The following is a 17,787-nucleotide window of genomic DNA, read 5'->3' as shown; positions in this document are numbered from 1 at the left end:
AAGACCTACTATGTGCCAGGCATTGTTCCAGGCTTTGAGGTTAGGGTACTGACTGAAACTGACAAAACTCTGCCCCCCTCACCACAGCATGGGGCTTACGTTCTAGGGCTCTGAAGGGAATCAGAGCATAAAGCAACATAAACAAGTAAATCATATAGTGGTTTAAGAGTGTTAAGTGCTGGACATTAACTTCAAAATGGCAGTGTGAGAAGCATGGCAAACCCTTTAAATTAGCCAGGGAAACAGTTGTTTGACTGTTCTAAATTATTTATTAAAAAAAAACAAGCATTTATGGTTTTGAAAAATTGTCCCAAATGTATGCAACAAATGGAGAAACTGCTATTCAAGAAAATCTATTAAATCTTGGTAAGAACAGAGAACGTATGGCATTTGAGCCATGACCCGCTCATCTCCCCTGTTCCCCCCAACACAGATCAGTGTGATGGAAAATCTACTCTGGAAATATGCAGCCAAGAAGGTGGGGCTCCATCCCCACCTAAATCTCAGTCTAGGGCTATGGTTTCCCCCTGGGAGGGACAACCTCAAAGACTGGCAACACCCTGCCTTTGCAGAGGAGCCCTACTTCAGTCAGATCAGACTGTGGAGCAGTTTATGCTTCAGGGTATTTATTGTTGAAAACAGTAAGTAGAATAATCAGCTAGCAGTTAGTGGAGGCTAATAGCTGGGTGTGAATCTGATAAATATAGACCAGCCGGGTGCTCATGGATACTGTGCTCATGTCCTCTGAGGAGCAACATCAGAGTCTGCACACTGCAGGGGAAACAGACTTCACTCAACTAGCCTAGCCAGTCACGAAGCAAATAAGCAAACAGCAGCAAACGCCTGGGAAAGGGAAGAGGGAGTCAGTGTTCAGAATTGCTAGTGTATTATCTAAAATGTTCAGTTCTCAAAAACATATCATGAGTCATGCAAAGAAACAAAGTGTGATCCATACACATGAGAAAAAAGTAGGCAGAAGAAACTGTGAGGGGACCTAAATGTCAGATTTACCAGAGACTTCGAAGCAGCTGTTATAAATATATTCAAAGAACTATAGGAAACTATCTAAAGAATTAAAGGAAAGCATGATGACAGTGTCTCATCAAATAGAGAATATCAATAAAGAGAAATTATTCCTTTAAAGAATTATTTAAAAATGGAAATTTTAGAGTTAAAGAGTATAATAATAAATGAAAAATTTACTAGTAGATTTAATCTGGAGAAAGAAAGAGTCTGCAGACTTGAAGGTGAACCAGTAAAAGATTATTTTGTCTGAAGAGTAGGGAGAAAAAGTAAAAAGGAATGAGGAGGGAAAAAAAAAAGCAGAACCTTTGAGAAATGTGAGATACCATTAAGCATACCGACATATGCATAATGGGACCAGCTAAAGGAGGGGGGGGAAAAAAAGAAAAAGAAAAGAGAGAGGGCTTCCCTGGTGGCGCAGTGGTTGAGAGTCCGCCTGCCGATGCTGGGGACACATGGTTCGTGCCCCAGTCCGGGAATGTCCCACATGCCGTGGAGCGGCTGGGCCCATGAGCCATGGCCGCTGGGCCTGTGCGTCCGGAGCCTGTGCTCTGCAGCGGGAGAGGCCACAGCAGTGAGAGGCCTGCGTACCGCAAAAAAAAAAAAAAAAAAGAAAAGAGAGAAAAAAATATTTGAAGAAGTAATGGTGGAAAACTTCCCAAATCTGATGCAAAATATTATTCTATACATCCAGTAAGCTAACGCACTCCGAGTAAATACATGAAAAGAGAGCCACACTGAGACACATCATAGTAAAAGTGTTGAAAGGCAAAGAGAAAATCTTGAAAGCAGTAGTAAGAAAAAACAACCAATCGCATATAAGGGAACCCTAATAGGATTAATGACTGATTTTGCGGTGTTGACAAAGACGTTGATAGTTCCTTAAAGTGTTAAGCAGAGCTACCACGTGACCCAGCAATTCCATTCCTAAATATATGCCCAAGAAAAATGAAAACATACATCAAAAAAGCTTGGACACAAATGTTCATGATAGTATTATTGATACTAATCAAAAAGTAGAAACATCCCAAACGTCCATCAGTTGATGAATGGATAAATAAAATGTATATCCATACAGTGGAATATTATTCAGCCATGGAAAAGGAATGAAGCTCTCGTCTAAGCTGCAACATGGATGAACCTTGAAAATATTATACTAAATGAAAGAAACCAGTTACACAAGGACACATATTATATGATTCCATTCATATGAAATGTTCAGAATAAATTTCTAGAGACGGAAGGTAGACTAGTGTTTGCCTAGTGCTAGAACAGTGGGGCAAATGGGGAGCGATTACTACTTGCTAAGGGATTTCTTTTGGGGGTTAGTGAAAGTGTTCTAAAATTAGATTCTGGTAAGGGTTGCACAACTCTATGAATATAGTAAAACCTATTGGATGGGTGAACCGTGTGGTTTATAAATTATCTCTAAAAATTTGATATTAAGGTTGCTAAGTGCTAAGGAGAAACAAAGTGAGGAAAAGGTCTGACAGTATTAGGAAGATAGGAGGGAGGACAGTCTCAGATAGGATGGGGAGCCCTCACTGAGGTGACATTTTTAAGGCTTGAAAAGATAAGAGAGTGAGTCAGGCTACCATCTGCAGGAGGAATATTTGAGGCAGAGGGAAGAGCAAGTGTAAAGACCGGGAGGCAGGCATGTGCCTGGTGTGTCTGGGGACCAGTGTTTGAATGACAGCAGGATGGAGAGTAGCAGGAGATGCTGTCAGAGAAATCATGGGGCCTAGATCTCAAGGGCCTTGCTCTGAGATGAGCAGCACTGATGGGTTTTGTTTTGTTTGGTTTTTTTTTGCCGAACGCGGACCTCTCACTGTTGTGGTCTCTCCTATTGCAGAGCACAGGCTCTGGACGCGCAGGCTCAGCGGCCATGGCTCACGGGCCCAGCCGCTCCGTGGCACGTGGGATCTTCCCGGACCGGGGCACGAACCCGTGTCCCCTGCATCGGCAGGCGGACTCTCAACCACTGCGCCACCAGGGAAGCCCCATTGATGGGTTTTGAGCGGAAGTGTGACATGCTCTAATGTTTGTTTTCAGAGAATCACTATGGTTGTAGTTTTGTGAATAGACTGAAGGGGGGCAAAAGTAGAGGTGAGATTTGATGGTGGCTTGCATCTCCATCCAGGAGAAAGATGGTGGTGGCTTGGAGCAGGGTGAGAATAGGGGAGGTGATGGACTGATGTTAGATTTTGCATACATTTTGATGGCGGAGCCAACAGGACTAGTCAGGGGTCACAAAATATTCAGTGTAAGGGGTCAGATAGTGACGGTGGCCATGCAGTTTCTGTTGCAACTACTCAGTTCTGTCCAAGCATGAATGTAGCTGTAGATGATAAATAAGTGAATGGGCAAGATTGTGTTCCAATCAAATGGTATTTGCAAAAAGATGAAGCAGACGGGATTTGGCTGGTGGTGGGATATGGTTTGCCAGCTTCTGGATTAGATGTCAAGGGCAAGAGGAAGAATAGAGTGAAGGGTGACTCGAAGGTGTTTGTTCTTAACCAGGAAAGATGGAGTTGCCATTAATTGAGATAGTGAATGCTGCAGATGGAGCACATTTGCGGGGGAGGGGGGTGGGTTTTAAGAACTGAGGTCTGGACTTGTTAAGTTTGAGAAGACTTTCAGACATCCAGATGTAGATGTGACATAGGCAGACAGATCTGTAAAGCCTTGAGTTCATGGAATAAGTCTGGCCATGGACATGGTGTTTAAGACCCTGGACCGGATCAAAGAAGTGAAGGTAGACAGGGAAGAGTAGAGGTTCCAGGACTGAGCCCTGAGCTATTACAGTGTTTAGCTGTCAGGGGGATGAGGAGGAACAGCCAGAGGGTAGGAGGGAAAAGCAGGAGAATGTGACATCCTGGAAGCTAAACGAAGAAAGTCAGAGAGGTTTACTCCGTCCTCTCCTTTCCCACTCACACAGTCATGTTGCAATGCACGTGAGCGGAGAGATGTTCTTATAGGAATAATCCTGAATTCCCTCTAATTTCTAGGCAAGAAAAATTACTGTCAAACTTTTTATTCATTCAGCAAATATTCGTTAGCTGTCAGGTCACCGGGTCCTCTGCTAGGTGCTTGGAATAGAATGGTGAGCCGGAAAAGGCATGTCCCTGCCCTCAGAGATGCATAGTCTAGTTAGAGATATTAATCAAGTGATCATTAACATTGAACCTGGATGGACCAGAACTGCTAACCACGGTTGCAGAAACTGTGAAACAGGACACAAGTTCTAAAGGAAAGGACACACATCTAAGACAGCAGTACTGTTGAGTTTTGTACAAAGGAATCCATCTAACCTGGGTGACCCGGGAACCTTCTGTGTTTTTTCTCTGTTTTTAATAATAAGTTAATTCCAACATATTGCACCCTGATTGGGTCACACCTCGTTTTTGTGGGGATGACTGAGAACCTTTGAGTTCGAGGAAGAAATATGGACTTGGTAATCAGACCCAACACCAAATCTCAGCTGTGGGTCCTTGTGTCATTCTTTTTTTTTTTTTTTTTTTTTTTTGCGGTACGCAGGCCTCTCACTGCTGTGGCCTCTCACTGTTGCGGAGCACAGGCTCAGCGGCCATGGCTCACGGGCCCAGCTGGTCCGCGGCACGTGGGACCCTCCCAGACTGGGGCACGAACCCATGTCACCTGCATCGGCAGGCGGACTCTCAACCACTGCACCACCAGGGAAGCCCTTGTGTCATTCTTTTATCCCCTTTGAGCCTCATTGTCCTCATCTATCAGTGTGGGATAATCAGAGCTACAGTTTGGGATGATGGTGAGGACCAAATGAGAGAAAGTGTGCAGAACACCTGGGATATAAGTCCTTCCTAGTCCTTGAGAAAAATAGTATGTCAGTTGGTACATCTGTGACACTCTGTGTTCCAGGATAATTTTCCTGAGACAGATCTCTCTGGCCAGTTTGCTATTTTATGAGGCAGTCTTTTTTTCAGTCTTTTTCCAGGGCATCCTCCCTTTTTTCCAGCATTCTCTCCCCAAAGAAGCATGCCAGTGGCTTGAGTGCCTGCATTTAGAAAGTGCTGGAAAACCAAAGCATCCCTGTACAATCCGTGCTTGTTCTTGTGGTCCTTTACATAGAGAAAATTCAGCTTTTTATTCTGATGTTTAATGAAAATTAGTAGTTACAAAAAGCTGCTGTAATTAAGTTCAGCGTTCTTTATCTAAAACAAAGTAATGTTTGCTAGCACATCATGTCACTTTAACAATATTTTCATGGAAATGTATGATGGTAAACATGTTTAATTCATTGATGCAGTTTCTAATCTTCTGGGGGAAGGGAGCAGTCTTTCATTTTGATTTGCCCACAGTAGCTTGTCTGTATTTCTCCTTTGAATTAATGTAATTAAAAGAGGATTAAAAGGCTATGTTAAAATTTTGTGCATTAGATTATTGGGATTAAGAATAATTAAAATGTATGAAATGTGGCTGATGCCTAAGTTGGTGGAAAAAAAGAAAAGGAAGGCCTCTTTTTTGGATGTAAAGTGTGTCAGGTTATTTTTCACAAGATAGAGAAATGTGTCCATGGTCTGAGAAGCATTTATGATGATGGAATCTTATATAAATGGATGTGAAAGAAGGGGGTGCTGTGGTGAGGGGGTCATCCTTATGTTTAGCATGAACAGTTTTATCATTTATGGCTGCGTCTCTCATTCTTGCTCCCTTCTCTGAAAACCAAGTGAGGAGTAATAGTATATGCTACTGTAGTGTATCCTGTTACATGCGAGGTACTCTACAAAGCACTGTATAGAAAGTGACTCATCTAATCCTGCCCAAACTTTGGTAGATAGATGTCTCCATTCTATAGATGGAGACACTGAGGCTTAGAAAAGGTGATGGGCTGTTAATTAGCAAGGTCATACAGCTAGGAGGTGGTAGAGCTGGATTTCAGTGCAGGTCTTTTTGTTGGGCTCTTTCCAGGACAATGCCCCACCTGCTGCAGGAGCCAGATTATTGTCGGCCTGAATTGGAAAAGTGGTTAGAATCGCTTGAGGAGGATCTCTTTCGAGCATTTCTGTCTTATGAAGGCAGCTCCACCTTTGGGTGCCTTGTTTATCTTTACCTGCAGTGTAGAAGCTTCACAAATTTTCATTTATTTTCTGCTTACATGGGTTAGATGTTTTTGCTTGGAAGTTAATAAAAATCGAGAATATTTTGTTTACTTCCTTTTGGGGCAAGACAGATGCAACTTTGATCTCTAGTATTCATTGAGGAGTATTATCATTTCTTTGATGTTAAACATACCTTTGTTTTAAGACATTATGGGTTTAGAACATTGTGTTATTTTTTTACAAATGAATTTACATGGCAAAAATAAAAATTGCCAGCTGTGGTAGGCATTACCAGGGCTCCTCATGATCTCTTTTTCCTCTTATTTCTGGGTGTACAGTTCCCAGCCCCCCTGCAGTTGGGCGAGGCCATGGGACTAGTTTGACCAACAGAAGTGATGTCACTCACCTGTAAGCTGAGGCACCTAAAAGCTTCTCCAGTTCTCTCTTCTTCTGTCTCTGTAACCTGGAAATTATGTGTTAAGATCACAGATACACAAGAAAGAAGAAGACTAGATCCCTGAGTCACTGCTTGGAATGGAGGTGCCTGGAGAGGTTCTGGGCCTCCAGCCAACTTTGCATGAGTGAGAAATCAATTTTCTTTGTGTTAAATCACTGAGATCTATGATTGCTACTGCATAATAGCCTAGCCCATCCCAACTAATATAACAGTTCTTTGACAGCCTCCTCTCCCTCATTTTGAAACATTTGCTGGATTTTGAAATCAAAATGTCAGAGAACTACTCTTGAGTAGATTATTTAAAACTGTATAAATCTCTCCCTTTCTCTCTCTCTCTTTATATTATGTATCAATGTGTGTGTGTATATACATGTGTATGTATGTATATATGTATATATACACACACATACCTACTACAAAGTTTTAAAGAATATATTCTTTAAAAATATATAATATAAAATATATAATATATATTACATACTAAAAGTTCATAATATAAAGAAGTTCTATAATATGTTTTATAAGTTATATAATAATTTATAACAAGTTTGTAAGTTAAAGAATATATTCTTTAAAACTCTATCTAATATAAAATATATACTTACAGTATATGTGTGTGTATATATATATACATTAATTACACATACTTACCTTTTTCTAAAATAAAATAAACTTAAATGAACTTAAGACCTTTATTATTAGATAAGTCGTTTGAAACTTTGGTAATACAGTAGTTACGATTTCACAGTAGCAGAGCCAGAAGGCGCTCATCTAAACCAGCCAGGACTGATGCTGTCTTTTTCTTTGTAAAGTGCTCCTAGGAGCAAAGATGCTGCCACTGCTCTGAGTGACCCAGGCCATTTCTTATCATCTCTGGATTCAAACGTCTTCCTTAGGTCCAAGTGAAATCCCTCTTTAGCTCATTGAAAATCCATTCCTTCTTATTTTACACCTATGGAGGTGGAGATAAAAAACTGTTCATTATGACCGTCCTCATTAAAGCCCTTCATTTGGGAGGCCACAGTCCTTCTCATCACTTACCCTTCTCTTCTGTAAGCTAACCAGCAGTGATTCGATTACCCTTTCCCCATAATCCTCTAACAAGACTTTGACTAATGCTGGCTGGGATGGAAAGATGATTTGATTTTCTCACATGTATGAAGCGGCCTCTTTGTCATTACCTGCCAGTGTCCTGTTGGTCCTGCTCTGCCATCTTGTGCTCCTGCAGAGGAGTTTTGTTAGTTCTGCACTTGTGCTAACACGTTTCTCTCATATTTGTACTCTTCTTCCTGTCTGCAGCACCCTCTCTACCATCTAGAATTTGACCTCGGCACTTTCAGCACTCTTTTCATTTATGGCTTCTGGATTTTGTGTCATGCTTAGTAAGGCCTTTCCCTCATAACCTTGTTTTTTTCATTCCCCTGCCCCCCAATTTTTTTGGACATTCACCGTGATTCAAATCACACTCTTCCTGATTTCTGATCACTGCAGCCTCAACCAATCTTGTCTTCCTTGTCTCTCTTCCTATATACTGTATGCAATTGTGGTCATTTATATAAATATCGTATTGTGCTATATCAATAGAAGGTTCTGAAGGTCTCAGGGGCATAGCCTGTTCTCCCCTCCCCCACCGCCAAGAAGTTTGCTGTCATGAATGTGCAGTATCACTCTGTTGTGTAAAGACAGGGCGAGCTTTGCCCCTATTTACCAGATCTCTGAAATTTCCAAAGTAGTTGTTGCCTCACCTTGTCTAATTCCTAACAGCGTATTTTCCAAAAATCCAGAATAGAATATTCTCCAGGATGAAAATAATTGTCACAAGGAATTATCGATCCCTGGATTTTGTGATTTCAGTCATCTTGTGCGAGGGTGGTGCACAGATCACCAGCCCCCCCACCTCTAAGCTGCGCTCACAGAGCACATGCTGTCAAAAGGACGTTGGCGAAGTGATTTTGCACCATCCCCCTCCTGACTGCAATCAGACCTTCGAGAACTCTGCACGTGCACCTGTCATAATATGCATCACACTCTAATTGCTTGCGTAATTGTCTTCCCCTCTCATTTCTAAGCTTTTTTGGGCAGGGCCCATGTCTTTCATGGTCACCATGATGTCCCTAAGGGCTAACACACTGACTGACACATAGGAGCTCACTTAATGAGTGAATGGTTACATGAATGAATGGGTGAAGGACCCATGCTTCCCAGAAACACAGTTGTTTTGCTCTATTGTGCAGATTCAGAAGGAGAGACCCCTGAGGCTTCTTGGTCATTTCTCTTGCTTCCCAGTTTCATAGCCATTGAAAAGTATCTGTGTTGCTTCATGGAGAAAGAGTGTGTCAGCAGCTCACCTACATTAGGTGAACTTTTTTGAGTCATGCCCTAGGAATGGGGAAGATTTGGCAGTCTTCTGTTTACCCACTTCCTCCTGACTTTTGAACTTTCGTCCTTAACTAGTTAGTGCCAGAGTGAATAGTAAAAGGTCATCACTTCCACTACCGATAGCTAAAATTTGCTGTGTGCTAGGTTCAGTGCTAAGGACTTCACCCTGAGGATCATTTGATCCTCAAAACAGCCCTGCAAGTGTAGGCCCTGTTATTGTCCCTCCTGTTACAAGATAAGAGCCTCAGGCCCCCAATCAGAGAGTTAGCAAATGTCAGAGCCAAGGTCTGACCGCAGGCACTCCATTCCGGACCCCATGTCATATCATCCCCTCTTATGAAATGGATGGTCACGTGTCAGATCTACTCCAGGTGAAGATGAATCTCTTTTCACTCTCTGCTCTGCTTTCCTCTTCATTGCTTCCCTGTCCGTCACTTGTGAATTGCTTCTCATACGTCTTGTATGATCACACCGATGATATAAGTACATCAGAGAGGCTCATCTTCAGATGAAGAAACTGGGGCATAGAAAGTTGAAGTGACTTGTCCATGGCCACACCAGAGTAGGGCGTCACTGCTTTCACTTGGCCATTGGTGGCCCTAAACTGGTATATTTGCTAATCTTATTGAAGCATACTGTGGTCTGGGGGGAACCGTCTGCTTCCCCACGTGCTCTGTGTTCCGTGTGATGGAGACCTATAGCAGAGTATAACTCACTCGCTTGTATTCAGTTTCTATTAGTAAAAAGTTATTTCAGGTCCCATGATTTTCACCATGAAAGGTCTTCTGTGAACCAGAGAGAAGCAATTTGAAAGAAGTTATTAAGCATTATTAATACAATTATGCATAACAAAGGACGTAATTTAACTTCCCCACATCCAACAGAGAAATTCATTTGAAGCTTCAGGAGCTCTAGCTGGCAGGGCAGAGCTCATGGGGTGGGTTCTTCAGGCGGGGAAGTGGGGAGTATGGGCAAGGAGCCGTGCTGGCTGCTTTGTCCTCGGGGACACGTCTGCGCATGACGGGATACACCTCTCTCCCAGCCTCCCCAGCTCTTCACTCACCTTCCACCCGAGGACCCCACAGCGTTTCCCTATCACAGGCACAGAGTCCAGAGAATTGGCTTGCTCTTGCCTCTCCCCTGGCTCAGCATACTGCATAGGCAGCACTGAAAGAACAATTGATTTTAAACAATAAAAGATGACCACAGAAACACTCGGAGGAGAGAGACAAAGGCTATCCTAGTGGAAGGAAAACCTTAGTGAATTTTTCTGACTTCATCGAAAATACCAGAAATAACTATAATTTACTGTTACTGGTATTGTATCCATCCTTACTGCAGTTCCACTCGGTATTTTTACTTTATTGCACTAAAGCTCAGAGCAAACACTGTACCTATACACAGTCCCTAGAACAGCTCATGGCACAGAGTTAGGTGCTCAGAAAGTATTTATTGAATGAAGGGATGGTACAGATGAAGAAACTGAAAACCCCAAGTGTTAAAGTGACTTGTCCAAGGTCACATCTCTAGCAGCCAACAAAGCCAGGATTCAAACCCAGGGCTACCCAATACTGTAGAGTTCTTTCTTCCTGATTGCTTGGATAGACCTCTTTGTTGGTACAGAAAGATGGAGATTGGAGACCCAAAGATCTTTAACAAAGCCATGGACTGAGGTCCAGGAAATGTGAGTTCTGGCCCACCGCTGCTGAAATCCCTGTGTGGCCTTGGAAAAGCCTCTTCTCCACTCAAAACCTCAGTTTCCTAATCTGTAAAATGGACAGATGGAAGCAGTGTGTTCTAAGGGTCCAAGGGTCCTCAGAAGCCCCTGGGCAGGTTTATGGGGTCAGGGGTTGACAGAGGGGGCTAATTCAACACCCAAGCACGTGAGGAAAGCAGTCATTTGTGTTTTATCTCGGAGGTGCAAAAAAATTCAAGGCTGACATAGTCCCAAGCCAGCAAATACCCTGAAATGGAAGTTGGAGAGAGAAAAGAAAGAAAAAGAAAGTAGAGGCATTTGGAGGGGGGCAAAAAAAGAAAGCTCTTGATTCCACGCCTGGGTTGATGTAGCATATAATCTGAAACAGGCGCTCAGGTTTATAACTGTGCCCAGGTCTGATCCCTGGCATATAAGAGCACAGCCTTTAAAAAGAAAAAAAAAAAAAAAAAAAAAGGCGTGTATCTTTAAAGCCTCTCTTCTCCTATGTGATATTTTTGTACCCCTTTGGAGGTTGTGTCGCTAGGGCCTTTGCATCCAGCAAAGGCTTTCTTCGCCTCTTCCTGGCTTGGGGATTATTGATTTGGAAGGCGAGGCTAATTTACATGTAAATAAATCTCAGCGCTGGGCAGAGGGGACGGGACATCCAGATGCCGCGACTGACTTGCTGACGTCACGGCTTCATTAGCATGCGGAGGATGCGAGCACTGCAACAGCGAGTTCGGCACCACCAGCAGCTCCGCCGACTGTTATTATTATTTTTTGGCGGAGCTGCACGTTTCCTGGTTCAGTATCTTGGGCTCCGCGACCAGCTGACTGGTCTTCCCGGGGTCTGGCTCAGGATCAGTTGGTGACGCTGAAGCTTCGGTCTGTGACTTCCTGCAGATTGTCGTGAAGAAGGGGAGTTAAGACGAAACTGAGGTTCTCAGGAAGGCGATCGGATCCGAAGGGAGGGAAGAAGTCACACTTTTTCCCCTGCCTGGTGGATCCCAAGAGGGGCTCGATCCAGCAGTGTTCTTTCCCGTGAGCGAATGCAGAGCAGCCCTGGCTTGAGCCTTCCTGCTGCAGGAAGGGTCCAGATTTGGAGAAGGGTTTCCAGAAAAAGATGCTTTGGCTGCCTACAGTCCTGCTTGCATTCTTAGAAGCCAGACCCAGGGGAAAAGTGAACTGGGGTAATTGACAAGCTCGGAGGGTCTGGCGGAAGCTTCCATCCAGACTGGGAATTTCACCCTCCCTTGAGGTAGGTAAGAAATTTATTCTAATTCACAAATTGAACAACAGCGTATTTTCTAGGAAGGATGAGGAAGCTAGATCTAGAAGCTTTGCATGGGGGGAGGCAGGACATGGGGGCTCCGTTATCTTGCCAGGTGGCTGTTTTCCTTGGCCCTCTGGCACCTCTTCCCTTTTTATGCTTATTCAAAAGCTCAGTTGCAAAGTGACATTTCACAGCTCTAGGAAGTCCTGAAGAAACACTCACGTCTTGGTACTTTAGAAGCAGCTTTTCTCTAAAAGAAGTGTAGCTATCCTTAAAAAATAATCATACTAAAAGGGGAGAGGGCTTAAAAACAAACCACGCACCTGGCTGTGTTCTTGCATTTCGGCTCAGGATGTAAGAAACCATTAGAGGCTCTGGGAAATGAAGACTTAGCTGAGACTTCCAGGTGAAGAAATGGCGCTGGAATTATTTAGGTTGAATTTTAGCCAGTGCTTTCAGATTAGAAATGGTGACAGAGCTCCAGAATATGACTGCACAGCCTGGCTGAAACACATGACTCAGTGCGTTCTCTACATTGGGTTTCTTGGAAGAGTGTCCACAGTTAGCTCTCCTTGCTCTTGGTTTCCCCAAAGCCAATCACAGCATTACTAATGTGCCATGGAGGTCTTGCGATGAAATACAGATTTTTAATCCCATTATTTTTTGTTATGTGGTCTTAGAATATGCTGGGGTCTCATGGGAGTTTTATGAACCATAAATAATCCGAGCTTGGCCAAATCACACTGGGTTAAGTGATCTGTACCAGCTGTGATGCCGTCCGCTGGTCCAGGCGTGGCCCTTGTATAACTTGGACACGTATGTGATTTCCCCAGCGAGGCAGTTTTGCTTCTAGTCATTGCATCCATGGCCACAGTCAGGGGAGGGCTCCAATGTGCTGTGACGCTGTAGACGGGGACTGTCAGGTACCAGAGCTGCAGCTTGCAAGGCTGCAATTTGCTTTGCTTGAATATCTCTTCCCAGGGAGTGTTTTAAACCATCTCAGTGAGACTTAAACTAAATGAAGCAGCCTGGTCTCCTTGCTGGAGGCTGAATTGGCTGCTCTAATCCTGCTTCCCAGAAGGCTTACTGGCTGCTGATGGCTTTCACAGAGTGGTCAGGATGAGTGTCCCCTTGGGCTCCAGAGTAAGTCACAACTTTAACGGAATTACTGTATTTTGGAAATTTGGATTTTAATGCCTCCTTGAGTGCTTGTAAAGGTTTTACCTTTCCATCAAATGCTCTTTCCCCTTGGAAATTCTTTTTTTAATGTGAAAATTAAAACATGTTGGCTCCATCAGGCATTACAGTCTGTAAACAATCGTGGGACCGCCAGAAATTGTAAAACAGCATTGTTTGAAATGGCAGGTTTGTAAAGGTTCACCATGCAATGTAGGGGAAAAAAATTGGAAGGAAGGTGCATTCATGGAAGCTTAAGGAATGAACAGGGAATTTAGAGGTTAGGCAGTAGGGGATGATGTTTATCATCAAGGGCTCAGACTCTGGATTCAGAAAGAGCTGAAAATACTTCGAGCTACCTTTCTGGGTATTGTTTCCTGTATATATCATGAGAAGAGCAGTAGAACCAATAGGCAGGGTGTAAGGATTCAGTGAGATGACATACAAAAAGCACCTAGCACAGTGCTAGCCACATAATAATTATTCCATAAAGGTTAGCTATTACTGTGGTGGTGGTTGTGATTGTTACCTTTTTATCATCTTTATTCTAAGCGTCGTTGCTAAAAAATAGGACAGTCCACTGAAAAGGCAATATGCTCACATCCGTTTGTGTGCAGAGAGGTTTAGCCAGCAGCAAAGGTGCCATCTTCAGTCCCTGTAAGGTCCCAAACCATTCCCACTCAAAGGAACTTTCCACTATTTCAACTCTGTGGACTGAGTTGACAGAATAAAGTGTATTGTCCAGGCTACTGTATTTTGCTAAACTAAAAGTGTCAGGATGGTAGAATGAAAATCCTCTAGCATTAGCTGGGGCTCAGGCACCCTTAAAGAAGTTCTCCTGTTTGGCAGCTGACAAGTCTCCTGTAGAACGCTGCGGGCTCCAAATTGGAATCAGTGCATTTCTGGATTTCTGTACACGTTTCTCCTCTGATCCAACGCTGCATGCGTGAGAGGCCTGCCTTTTCTTTCTACTTTCTGTTCAGTGCGGACACTAAGCATTTTCTCCTTCACAGAAGCCTTTAAATATGGCTTCACCTGCTGGATGGCTCCTCGGAAGTTCCCAGGCTTCATTTACGCCACCGTATGGGTGACTTTAGCTTATGGATCAGCTGTTAAGGGAAAAGAATGGGCCTCCCTTGCTCACCTGCCTGTGACCCAGCCCTCTGCCCTTGATTTCTGTCCACAGACAAGATCCATCCTTGCTAGGCTTTCGCCCTTCCTCTTTTGCCAGTGAGCATACTTCAGTCATGCTGTTTGACAGCTGTTTCTCCCTTTCCTTTCAACGTCTTTCTTTTAAATTTAGATGAACTGGAACTCCAGTGCAGAGGTCTGAAGGACAAATTAAAAGTGAGTTAAAGGAACCAGAGGAGTCCGGCATGAAGTTCTTTCTCCAGAAACTCAGAATTGGGAGTTGATCACTCCAGGTTGCCATGGTCTTTAGTAAAGTAGTGTTTTGCATGGAGAATCATAGTTATCCCTTGATAACAGCCCACCTGCATTGCCTCCTGATCGTATACGTGACCTTAGAGCCTAAGCTCTCTGAACTTTGGTTTCCCCATATAAATATTAGAAATAGAGACTTCCTTGATAGTCCAGTGGTTAAGACTCTGCACTCCCAATGCAGGGGACATGGGTTCAATCCCTGGTTGGGGAACTAAGATCCCACGTGCTGCATGGCACAGCCTAAAATTAAAAAAAAAAAAAAAACTTTAAATATATTAGAAGTAAATTTCCCTGGATTCGTGGGACTCATGGGCTTGCTGGGGGATGGTGGCTGCACCTCCCTTGCCCAGTTCCTGGCTCGTACCAGGTGTTGGACTTTCCTTCCTCTGCTGCTGATGGTTTTGCTATTTCCCATTGGATCCCAATCTGTGAGCCACAGGGGGCAGTAGTTTTCATATTCATTCAACAGAGGAAACTGAAGGCCAAAGAGAGAACGTAACTTACCCTAAATGACACAGCTGGTGACAAATCCTGGTACCCAGTGTAGCGCTGCTCTTACTACACGTGGATTGCAGACGCTCCAAGTTTGAGCAGGGCTCTTAACCTCCCTTCTGTATTGTTCGCCTTGAATTAGCAGAAACCTCAGAAGCCAAAGGCATGGTCTTCTCTCTTCTCTCTTGTTTTCAAACACCCAAGAATCAAGATGCTCTGTCCATCAGACAGGAATTCTGGGTGGCATTCGGGTGGAGACTTTTCTTTTGTGCTTGAAGATCTACAAAAGCTTTTCTCTATTCACTCCCTCCCTGATTGTCGTGCTTATATAATCAGGTCATTGCTGGTGACCATGAACTATTGCAGACTAGGAAGCTTGAGGGCTAGGCATTGGCAAAATCTGTTTTCCTCATTGATGCTCTGGGCTGACACTTGGCCCTTTGCTCTTGTCCCAACCTGAAAAGATTTTTAATGAAATGTTCTCGTCTTTATATCTTGTCCATGTGTGTGTGGAATGTGTGTGGGTAGAGGGGGTGTGTTTGAATGAAGCAGGGGAGGAAATGTTGGATAAGATCACACCGAGTTTCCAGCATCATGAGTCTCCGCAGTCTCCACTGGGGACCTGGACAGTGATTTCGGAGACTTGGCTTTCTTTCTTTTTCTTTTTTTTTTTTTTTTTTTTGGCATGTTGTTTGAGCAGTTCTTTGTTTGGAGTCTGAAATCCAGAGGCCTGCTTCTTCCATTATTTCCCTGGGGACAAGGCAGAGGGAGAAAGAAGCGGGCATGCGGGGGAGAGGCGGTGGAGGGGGGAGGTGTGGAGAGAGAGAAGCGGAGAGGTTGGGTGGAGGAGTTAGGAGGAGAGGCAGGAGGGAAGCAGCTGGGAGAATATCAGAGCAATCTCCAAACCACCATGGAAGTGCAAAGCTGAAGTTCCCTTTGGCTGAAGTCACAACTCAGAAGACAAGCACCACGGTTGTACTTCAGCTAGAAATACCTCTACCCATCTGTCCTACAGAATCCATAGTGCAGCCATTTTAAATTCTAAAACCCTACATGGGGCTAAACACAGCAAGAATTTTCCACCACAGCACCATGGCCTATTTTTAAAAATGCATTTATTCCAAAGAGCACATCTTCAAGTACAGTATGAGCCTGCCTTTCCTTGGTGGGTGCGTAGGGTACACTTCTGGCACGCATTTGGCTGTAAAGTCCATAAGGATCAAGTCGGCCGAACTGGAGACTCAGATTTTATGAGAGCTGACATAGAGGAGACACAACACCGTCGAGAGTACAGAATCCAGAGGCATCGCTGGTTGGAAGTGGAGGCATCAAGGGAGTCAGGGCCAGCCTCGTTTGAGAAAGTGTGACCAGAGTCTTGCTCACTCAGGACAGTAGGGTGATCCTTTAGGAAGAAGGAATAATGGTGATTTCTGAAACCCCCTTCTTCCTGGTCCTGGCAGTTGTGCATAAACCATCCTGGGGCGCTGGAGGGATTGCAGGCACCATATTTCCCCTGGGGTGTGGGATAGAGTTGGAGTCCAGGTTGGTACCTTTTACAGGCCAGCGCTGTGTCTGTCCCCCAGTAGACGGAACTTGAGTTACCTCCATTTGCCTCACATTGGGAGTACCATTGGCCTCAGCTCCCCCATCCCTCCTTGGTTTTAAAAATCAAACCTTACACATAGGATCCAGCCCCATCCAGGGTTAAAAGTCACTGGGACAGGGATTCTTAGCATTTCATTTCAACTGGGCAGGATGCCATTTTTCCAGCTCTTTTCTTGCCGTCCATTCATCAGTGTGAGTCCTCAGAGATGCTTGTTCATGAAAGTTCCAGGACTCAACTGAGAAACAGCTATACTCTCTGTGGTCACAGGGTCAGATATTTTTCAGGATAGCTGTTAGTGTTTATGTCAGTGTATGTTCTGGGTATCTATGTGTCTGAAATAGTTTTTGTGTTAGTGTGTGAATTCGTAGAACAGGTAATAAGTATCATAGGTTGAACACTTACCATGTTCTAGTTGATGTGAAGGGTGCTTGACGTACCTTGCCTTGTTAATTCTTACAGCAATTACACAGCTAGATATTATTAACTCTATTTAGTAATGGAGAAACCAAGACTCCTGGAAGTTAAGTAACTTGCCCGACGTTACACAGATAAGAAAGAGTGAAGCTGGAATTCAAACCCAGGATCGTCATCCTCCAAAGCCTGAATGATGTCCACCATTCTGGGCCTCCTTACACTTTTTACTGTAATGTATTATGAATGTTTTTTCTTTACCTTCTAGATCTTCTCTATGGAACCCTCATGGGAGAAATACCTCATTATGTAGCCACTGATTTAAAATCCTTTTGCTGGACCTTTTGGTAAAATTGGCAACAGCCAAGAGACTGTGTCAGGTACAAAACAGAACCGAGTAGCTTGTTCACCTCCAGCTTTGAATGTGGCTTTTAGAATGGAAGTGTGAGGTTTGTTGGAAAGTCAGTTAAGACACGCTCTGATGAGCAGTAAAAGCTCCGGGCGAATGGAAGCAGCCCTTTTGCTGGGCTAGAGGGAACTGGGTGATTCTGCTGCAAGGCTAGTGGGGTCTAGAGAGGGGGCCAGGCTTCTTGGCTTTTGATTGCCCGTTGCATGCACATCAGGTGCTAACTAGAAGGTATGTGCTTCCCCTCTCTGAGCCTCAGTTCTCTCCTCCCTAAAACGTAGGTCCAGAATTAGATGGTCTGTAAGTTCTCTTCCGGCACTGACCTGGATGAGTATGAACTTTGAGAA

At 43.9% G+C, this 17,787-nt stretch overlaps 1 protein-coding gene across 4 annotated transcripts in view; it reads left to right on the top strand.

The window, feature by feature from the left end:
- Positions 1-17,787, top strand: part of PRICKLE2 (prickle planar cell polarity protein 2) — a 363,924-nt gene that overhangs the window by 224,385 nt on the left and 121,752 nt on the right. Inside the window, exon 1 of one of the 4 annotated variants that reach the window (XM_060109420.1) lies at positions 11,543-11,891. The exons of the other annotated variants lie outside the window; for them this stretch is intronic. The gene's annotated coding sequence lies outside the window, so the exon portion shown is untranslated. Of the gene's footprint in view, positions 1-11,542; positions 11,892-17,787 lie in introns of those variants that run through there. 4 annotated transcript variants of the gene reach the window in all.

This window comes from Mesoplodon densirostris, chromosome 10 (genome assembly GCF_025265405.1).
Source record: "Mesoplodon densirostris isolate mMesDen1 chromosome 10, mMesDen1 primary haplotype, whole genome shotgun sequence".
NCBI lineage: Eukaryota > Metazoa > Chordata > Mammalia > Artiodactyla > Ziphiidae > Mesoplodon > Mesoplodon densirostris.
Note: the sequence above shows the minus strand (reverse complement) of the source record. Positions and strands in the feature narration are given on the sequence as shown.